The sequence below is a fragment of the Elaeis guineensis genome, chromosome 3 (assembly GCF_000442705.2).
Source record: "Elaeis guineensis isolate ETL-2024a chromosome 3, EG11, whole genome shotgun sequence".
In the NCBI taxonomy this organism is placed as follows: domain Eukaryota; kingdom Viridiplantae; phylum Streptophyta; class Magnoliopsida; order Arecales; family Arecaceae; genus Elaeis; species Elaeis guineensis.
Genome location: NC_025995.2, coordinates 124,072,417 through 124,081,918, shown reverse-complemented (window position 1 = coordinate 124,081,918; position 9,502 = coordinate 124,072,417). Strand labels below are relative to the sequence as shown.

At 37.0% G+C, this 9,502-nt stretch overlaps 1 non-coding gene across 1 annotated transcript; it reads left to right on the top strand.

Annotated features, from left to right (window-relative positions):
• Nucleotides 1-6,864: 6,864 nt before the first annotated feature.
• LOC114912692 (U6atac minor spliceosomal RNA) lies at nucleotides 6,865-6,979 on the top strand. Its single transcript, XR_003798444.2, has one exon. It is a non-coding gene; the product is annotated as a U6atac minor spliceosomal RNA (small nuclear RNA).
• Nucleotides 6,980-9,502: the final 2,523 nt, after the last annotated feature.

The following is a 9,502-nucleotide window of genomic DNA, read 5'->3' as shown; positions in this document are numbered from 1 at the left end:
CTTTAGATGTTTGGTACTCCTGAGATTCTCATCTGATTCTTCCTCTTCCTCCTCTTCTTTCACTTCTTCCTCTTCTTCCTCTTCTTTACCTTCTTGAATAGGATGCTCCTTAAAGACAAACTCAATATGATCTACCTCCTTAATTAATATGCCTCAAGCCTAAACTGACATAGAAGGATATATTTTGATATACTGCTTTGATTCTCGAATGGATTGTTCCTACATATTTCATTCGATGATATGGAGTTATAGATACCTCTGACCTATCTATCGGATGGTTAAATTGAATTTTGACCCCCTTATACTCATCCCTTCCATCTCAAGTCTAAACTGACACGGAAGAGTATATTCCGATATTCTCCTCTGATTCTCAAATAGATTATTCCTACACGTCTCATTCGATGATACAAATATATCTACACCTCCATCCCATCCATCGAATAGGAAGATTGACTTTTGACCCCTAGATCCCTTTTCTCTAACTTAAACCTAACTATGTGAAGCTTCTAAATATAAAAACTTAAAGCTGAATGAGCAACAACGAGCTCAATTGCTTGACTTACCTGCTGTGATGGCTATGACAATGAGCTCAGCTGAATGAGTGACAAGTAACTGAAATGTTGATCTTTACATGTGAACCCCTCAAGATAGGGAGCATAATATCCTGGAGGTTTGAATCTTTCTTATTTTCTGACTTGATTCTGCCTTTCAAGTGTGCATCTTGAGTCCAAATATTGTAAGTTTCCTCAAGATAAGTATGCAAAAGAGTTGAAATCATGATTAAAAATCAGCTTGCTACAGTTGATGCCCGGATCTTACCACCTCCAAAGATATGTTACACTTGTATTCATCATGTTTATCTGAAAGTAGTTTACCTATAGTAATTTGAAATCACATCTTTCAAATACTTCAGCTAAAGTATCATGACTTTGGGAGGTTGAGCCTGATCTAAATCCATTGAAAATTTTTTAAAAAAAATAAAATAAAAACTTAAAAATAGTACTTAAATTAGAGACCAACAAAGTAAACAAGAGAGAGGAAAAGAAGAAGGCTTAGATCTGCCATTGAAAAATAAGGCATTGCAAGTTCCTCTGCACCTTTAACCATGAGGTGGCTGTAAGCGGTTGTCTGCGATGTAATAGACCATCAAGCTTGTCCTGCAACTATAACAACAAGAATATAAATGAATCACCTCTATCGATCTCTCTCTAGACTCTTTAGATGCATCTTGCACAAATAGTCATCATAGCCTCTTCGAGCTCCCGATCGCCTCCCCGAGCCCCCCCCCCTATGCAAGCCCAGTTTAAAAAAATTTTTTGAGCTTCGGGGTGGACTTAGACCTGATGATTTTAGAAAAAATCAGGTCTAAACCATGCCTTAGCCCAACCTCGAGCCAAGGTCGAACCCATTTGGATGGGTCCGAACCATGAGGTGGCTGCAAAGTAAAAAGGTTGCAAACTAAGAGTAGAAATTTTTTTAAAAAAATAAAATAAAAACTTAAAAACAATACTTAAATTAGAGACCAACAAAGTAAACAAGGAAAAAAGAAAAAGAAGAAGGCTCATATCTGCCATTAGAAAATAAAGCATTGCACGTTCCTCTGCATATTTAATCATGAGATGGCTGCAAGCGGTTGTCTGCGATGTAACAGACCATCCAAGCTTATTCTGTAACTACAATAATAAAAATAAAAATGCATCACCTCCATCGATCTCTCTCTAGACTCTTTAGGTACACTTGCACAGGCAGTCATCATAGCCTCCCCGAGCCCCCCACCCCTACCTGAGCTCAGTCTGAAATTTTTTTGAGCTTCAGGATGGGCTTAGACCTGATGATTTTAGAAAAAATCAGGCTTGAACCATGCCTTAGCCCAGGCCCGAGCCTAGTCCGAACCCATTTGGACAGGCCCAAACCACGAGATGGCTGCAAAGTAAGAAGGCTGCAAACTAAGAGCAATTTTTTTTTAAAAAAATAAAATAAAAATTTAAAAATAATACTTAAATCAGAGACCAACAAAGTAAACAAGGGAAAAAAGAAAAGAAGAAGGCTCAGATCTACCATTGAAAAATAAGGTATTGCAAGTTTTTCTGCACCTTTGACCATGAGGTGGTTGCAATGATTGTCTGTGATGTAACAAATCATCCAAGCTTACCTGCAACTACAACAATAAGAATAGAAATGCATCACCTCCATCGATCTCTTTTTAGACTCTTGAGACGCATCTCGCACAAACAGTCATCATAGCCTCTCCGAGCCTCCAACCGCCTCCTTGAGCCCCCAACCCTTATCCGAAGCTCAGTCCAAAAATTTTTTTCGAGCTTCGAGGCGAGCTTAGACCTGATGATTTTATAAAAAATTAAATCTGAACCATGTCCTGACCCAGACTCGCTGAAGAGCTTCCTAAAGTGGTTCTACCTTCTGAGAATAATATTAAAATTAATAAATATTATTAATTTAAATTAATTAAATATTTTTAATTTAAAATTAATTTAACTATATTTAATTAAATATTATTAATTTAATTTAAATATTAAACCTAATTTAACTAGATCTTATAAATATTAATTTAAAAATATTAAAATAATTTAAAACAATGATATTTGGCAATCGTTATGCAGCTATCGCCGCCACCGTCACTAATACTCATCAAACCCATAGAGGCGATGTTGCACGGCAGGAGGCGGCACTGCGCCGCAAGAGAAGAAGGGGAAGGGAGGGAAAGAGGAAGGCAGGGGAGGTGGGCTAGGGGCTCGGGGAGATGGGCCGAGGGCTTGAGGATGCCGTCGGGGGCTCAGAGAGGCAGCCAGGGGGAGGCGGGCCGGGGGCTCAGAGAGGCGGCAGGGGGGAGGCGGGTCGGGAGCTTGAGGGAGGGGAAGTCGGGATCCAGCAGTGGGGGAAAGAGGGAGATCGGAGACAGCCGAGGAGAGGTGGGCCAGGAGCTCGGGGAGGTAGGAGAAGGTCGGGGGCTCGGGGAGGTGGGAGGTAGCCAGGGGCTCGCTGTCGGAAACTCGGAGAGGTTGGAGGCAGTCAGAGGCTCGAGGAGGCGATCGGGGCTCGGAGAAGCGGGATCCGATGGCTGAAGGCTCAGAGAGGCAGGATCCGGTGGTAGGAAAAAGAGGAGGTCCGGAGATGGAGTAAAGAGAGGGGCGACGGGGGGATCGGAGATGGAGGAAAAGAGGGGCGGAAGAGAAAAAGTGAAAAGTTAAAAAATTGGACAGAAGGTGAAATAGAGGTAGTATTAGTGATGGCAAAATTACCGTCACTATAGCCATCGCAAATCTTATTAGCTATGGCAAAATGCCATTGCTCATAAAATTTTTCGTCGCTACTAAGGTTACGATCAAATTAAAAAAAATACTAGTTATTAGCGATAGCATGCACTCCATCGCTAAGGACGTCATTAATAGCTTATTAGCAATGATTTTTCTATCACTAATAACCAATCAAGCCATCACTAATAATTTATCGACTTTTAGCGATGAAAAAAATTTTTATCGTAATATTCTTTAGTGAAATAGCATTATTAGTGACGGCTTTTTTACCAATCATTAATAGCCATCACTAATATATGAATTTCTTGTAGTGATGGGCCTCAGCCAGGGCGGTCCATTAGCAAAAAAAAAAAAAAAAGGCTAGTAGCCCATTAGCTTAAAAAAAATTAGGGTATTACAACAAAGACATTGGATATTTATGTAAGAGTAAGAAAACCAGATAACACCTTGTTGGCTAGCCTTCATGGATGAGTCTTGAGTTGTTACTAAGATAAAATATTTTATAAAATAATATTCTGAAACTATAATTCTATATTAATTTTTCAGCACATAATAGTTTACTTAGTTTGTTGACACCTCTCTCCTTGTGAGGGCTTAAGCCAACAGGTATTTAATAATTCTACTCTTGGATATTTAAGTAGAGCCAAAGGCATAATTTACAACCTTTTGGCTGATTCTTTTTGAATAAGGCTGTAGGACATCAATACAAATGATATCTGAACTAAGAGGGTATTTAGTTGGGAGAGTGAGGGTCCGAAATCGGAATCAGAATGGGTGACTCCCATTCTAACCATTTGGTTGGGAGGAGTCCCATTTCGATTCCGATTCTGGGGTGGAATGGGAATAGGTGAATCTATATAGAACTCAATCCCTACTCTCCTCTATGGATTCAATTTTTCATTCCAATTCCGATTCTGATTCCGATCACGAACCAAATACTTCGGAAGATTTGGCCATTCCGATTCCAATTCCAAGCTATTTCGATTTTCATTCACATTCTGATACCGATTATGAACAAACACCCCTAAATAAACTCAACCCAAGGCCCATAGCTAGGGACACTATAGCATAGACCTTTTAGAGTGGATTATCAACTGGTTATACGGCTTATGGTTGGATCATTATCTAACTAGGATAACTAGGGTTTATACAAGGAAGTAGGTAAGGGCTTTTGTGTAAGAGTGGCTTTTGGGTCAGGTTAGATTAGATAGAATCAGGTTGGACACAAGACACATAAAAAAATTTTATCAATCCAAATCTAACATGTTTCTGAAAAAGGTCAAAATCCAAACCTAAGCCTGAGTATTTTATAAAATAAGTAATTTGTCCCGATCTATAGTAGATTGAATCAAGTTAAACAGGGAAAAACTAAAACCCTAATTCATAACCTTCATGGCTGGATTTTTGGGTGAGGTGTTGGCTAGTTAGCCCTTCATCTCACAAAAATATTATGGCTTAAAATGAGGAAAGTATGTGAGGACCCATGCAGAATGTGTTTAACCCCATATTAAGCATGTATCAAGGAGGACTTGGATAATTAAGGACATAGAAGGATCCCAATTAATAGCCTTCTTGTGGGTACTATTTGACTGAAGTCTTCCTACTTAAAACGTTCTTATAAGCAAACCAAATAACTTATCTCCTATGTAAGGGCCATCCTGTCTAGGATATTCACCATGGATATTGATAGCATTGCTTACAAAGATATGCATATACGTACCTCCTAACAACTTTTGTGGCTTGTTAGGATGCCCTCACTACATGTCCCTAGATAACTATGATCAATGAATTGTTTCTTTCTGAAATTGGTGTTGCAGAGACAAGGAAGCCCACCTGATCACAGCCTGTCCTATTTTCCGGAATAAGATAAATCAACTTGTCAGCAGTTTTGGTTATCTTAAAAAGGGTTAATTCTGATCAATGATTTCCTTCTCCAATTCTATCCACTCATCTAAATTCTAGCATATCTCAAAATAGAGGACTCTGCTGGAGGATTTTATGGCGCTGAGAAGACTTTCCAACACCCAAAACAGTCTCTCTGAACTAGAGTTAAAAATAGAGTTCTAAAGACAGCTTCTCATTCAAGTTGAATAGAACAGCCACGCTCCCGTGACTTTGTTGCGTAAGATATATTGTCACGCCACCGGTGATAAGTCGGGCAACATTTTCTTATTAGGAAAACGTTCTTCTGATCGCACTTATTCTATAGAAACACCAAGCCGTGATCCATTTATTCCAATCGCAGGGCCCACTTGGGATAAACGCTAAACAACAGCACACATGTACCTTGTCCATTTATTCCCAGTCCATTTGGGATAAACGCTGAACAACAGCACACATGTAATTCCATATTTCCGAAGAAAAAGTCTTCCTTTCCCGAAAAACAAAAGAAAAGAAAGAGTCTTCCTATAATCGCCTAGAACCTCTCATTTCCCCTCCTTGGTCCAAGTCCTCGTCCTAGAGATGGGCTCGAGACGCCACTTAAAACATCCCCCTTGTCCCGGTCAGTGAATCATTGCCGCCGGAATTGACGGGAACTGCAAGTCTAGAAGTCGCACGTTCAATCCCGGATAAAGTTATGCGGTCACCTCCGGTAAGAGTAGATCTTACCCTTGCACCTTGGTAGCATGGCACGAGCACAATGCCATAGCGCTGGCTTGAAATTAAATTGAAATGCTCCATTTTATCCATGAGAAAATATACTCCAAGCTTACGGCGGTGACTGGATCGCGACTGTCTACGTGGGCAAAGTCCAATGCCCTTCATCCAGGGGAATCTTGGCATCAACAAGGTAATATGCCGCCATGGAGGTAGAGGAGTCAAGATGCCATGGGCATTTTCGCTTTTTGATTTCACTTGTATAAGTATCAACGAGGTAAATCCTGTAAGGGTGTGTTCGGTTTACGAGCGAACCAAAATTGAGATGAGTTGGAATAGAAAATAAAATGATCCAATTCTCTGATATATTTGATTTGTAGTTAGAATCGCATTCAGAATTAGAATGCAATTTGAATGTTCAAGGAGAGTCGGCATTGAATTTTTAGAGATTGACATATTTTTATTCTCTTTTAAAATTAGAATAAATTATTTTATTTCTTCTAGAATCAAAATCGAAATGAAACTTCTTCCAACTAAATAATTGAAATAGAAGTTACTCATTCTCATTTCAATTCTTCTTAATCAAATATGCTCTACTGATTGGTTAGCTACCAATAGCAGACCAAGCAGTGTATACTGGAAGGGATGTTCTATAACTCCTTAGTAGGATTTAATGTTGAAAGCCGATGCTTATGAGTCTTTTGCAGATGGTTGTGAGTGATTTTGCCTCATGTACCTTATTTCTGTTTATATTTTTTTTGTGCCTCCTTTGTAACAACCAAAAACAAAAAAAAAAAAAGACAAAAGGATTTTTTTAACAAGAAGTAGAGTGCCATGCCAAAATTTGATATCCAGTCTTTTGTCCACGTTTTTGGTCATTAATTACCACAAAAATATTATGTTTTCCTAGAAAGTTTTGGGGCATGCAGACTTATACGTTGTAGCGTGAGGACCACATGTTATTTGATATAGGATCGATGTATTAGAGAAACACGCGTTCGTTGAAAGGAGAGACGGTTGGCATCTCCCCTGACGAGGACGGCAACAGCCTTCGGCTTTCCTGTAACACACACGGTTAAGGCTTCCCGCGGATCTTACCCAATTTTTTTATAAATATGTACCAACTCAATACTCATATATGGTTCTATTTTTCTTGAAACAGGACTCATCTACGCAGTAAATGGGTTCTGTTACGTCTCTATGATCTAAATGCACTGAATCCTCCACATTTTAGTCCTTGTTCTGTACGAACAATTTTAATATATATTATTTTACGTGCCAAGGAGAAGTGGCTCACTTCCTTCTCTTTTTCCTCAAAAAAATGGTGCACTAGAGAAACACGCCAAATGCTTCACGCCCAATTTGGGGATTGATATGGACACATGGAACACACATTGATATAGATTCTATTTGTGCATCTCCTTAATCCTAAAGCCCAAAAATATAAAAGAAATTTTTTAAGTGATAGATCTAGATCTATGCGCATAAGAAACATTTCCTGTTTCTCCCAACCTCCAATTCTTATATATTTTGAGGAAGAAGTAATCTAATATTTTTTTTGAGAGAGAACCATCCAATAATATCAAATGAATGTTACTAGCATCACAAAATTATTTTTTTATTCACCTTACAAATGGTGGGAGATCCAACAATCATTCTATTTGGAGAAATAACAAACTTCTATATAGATTAGCTTTTGCTTACTTTTACTAAAGAAAAAAAAAATTAAAATTATATAGATTGTTACAATTCATAGAGTTAAAAAAATTAACTTTGCTCTTTTGAGAATTTACATAGGGCAAAATAAGCAAGCCTTAAGGTAATTTCAGCATGACCTTAGGGATGGTAATCAAATCAGGTCAGCTTAAATATGGATCAAGTCAGATGTGGATCAGGTCAAAAATTCATCAATCCAAATATGACTTGTTTGTTAAATAGATTAGAAATTCATATTTGAACCCAATCTATTTATTAAACAAATTATCTAGCCCAACCTATAAAATCAATTTATTAATTAGGTTAAGTTAAATGGGTTTAACAAGCTAAGGGGTCAGCTTAAACAGATAAGAAATAGGTTAAATAGATTAAGTTATAATCTGATCTAATTATTAAATAATTAAATGGATTAAAAATCTAAATCTGAATCCAACCCATTTAATAAATAAGTTTAAACAGATTGACCCATTAATGTCAAACCCAAACTTACTTAAAACAAGTTGTTTGTGGGTTGGGCTAATGGGTCAATAATAGATTGCTATCACCACATACACTATTAGCATGAATTCTTATTCCCAACAATGCCCACCTGTTACGCTTAAGAGAAATTAATGATTAGAACTATTATACCATATGTATCTTAGACCATCAAATAAAAAATTAGCACATCATTCAGAAAAAAGTAAACCATTCATTCAAAACTACAAAAATTGTTAGCTGGTGATAAAAAAAATCTTTTGCTATTCAAAATTTTCAATCAAATTCGATAACGATGCTCCTTTTTTAATAACAAATGACATATCAAATTTTTATCAGATTGTGTAAAATATACGTGATTGGACTGTTCTAACTAATAATTTTTCTATTATCGAGCCTTGGATGATTGGACTAGCTTGGCTGGACTATGAAAAGTTCAAAATCAAGTTACGCCAATATGTCATACTATTGCAACAACGGTCTTTTTTAATCTTGGTTTAGTATGATGAGAAATTTGATGATCCTATCGATGACTTTAGAACCATAGAGGCTGTACAGGGAAAATCTGCCCTTGCACTGTTGATCCAAATAATACTTTACATGTTACAAGTTCTCTTTCGTTTTGCGGTAGAGTTTGGCCCATTTGCATCCAGCTTGCAGAAGTCCAGAGTTCGGCCATAGTTTGGATGAGTAACGAAAGAGATTTAGTAAAATTACTGTTTCAGCTATGGGCTTACTTAGGCTACATAGCAAATTATTTGTGCACCATAGACGGTGTAAAAAATCCGATGTGAAGTATACTATCTTGTTCGATTGGTCCATATAGTCACTATTTTCTAACATATATTTAATACCTATAAATTAACTTTTTCGTTTAAAAAATTTATATGATGAAAATATTTCTATTTTTTGATTAATTATGATATCCTATGTCCATATTATGACATCCTGCATCCAGAAAATCATAATTTTTATCCACAGAATATCATAATATAACACAGGATGTCATAATATGCACAGAATATCATAATTTTTTTCAAAGAATAAGAATATTTTCGTCATTCAAAATTTTTAAATAAAAAAATAAAACTATAGGTATTAAATGCATATTGGAAAGTAGTTGAACAAAAATTTTTCTTTCATATTATGATATCTTAGATCATATTATGACATCCCGGGCTATAATACGCCATAGGATATCATAATTTTTTTTCCAAAAGAGGGGTATTTTTGTTATAAAAAATTTTTAAACAAAAAAATCAATCTGTAAGTATTAAATATGTATTGAAAAATGATGACTATATAGACTAATTGGACAAGACGATGCACTCCACCTCGGATTTTCTACACTGCCCGCGGTGCACAAAGAATTTCTCTAGGCTACGTAATGGAGGGCTGAATAGGTTGAAATGCATGTTGAATGGGCTTAAATACGTGTT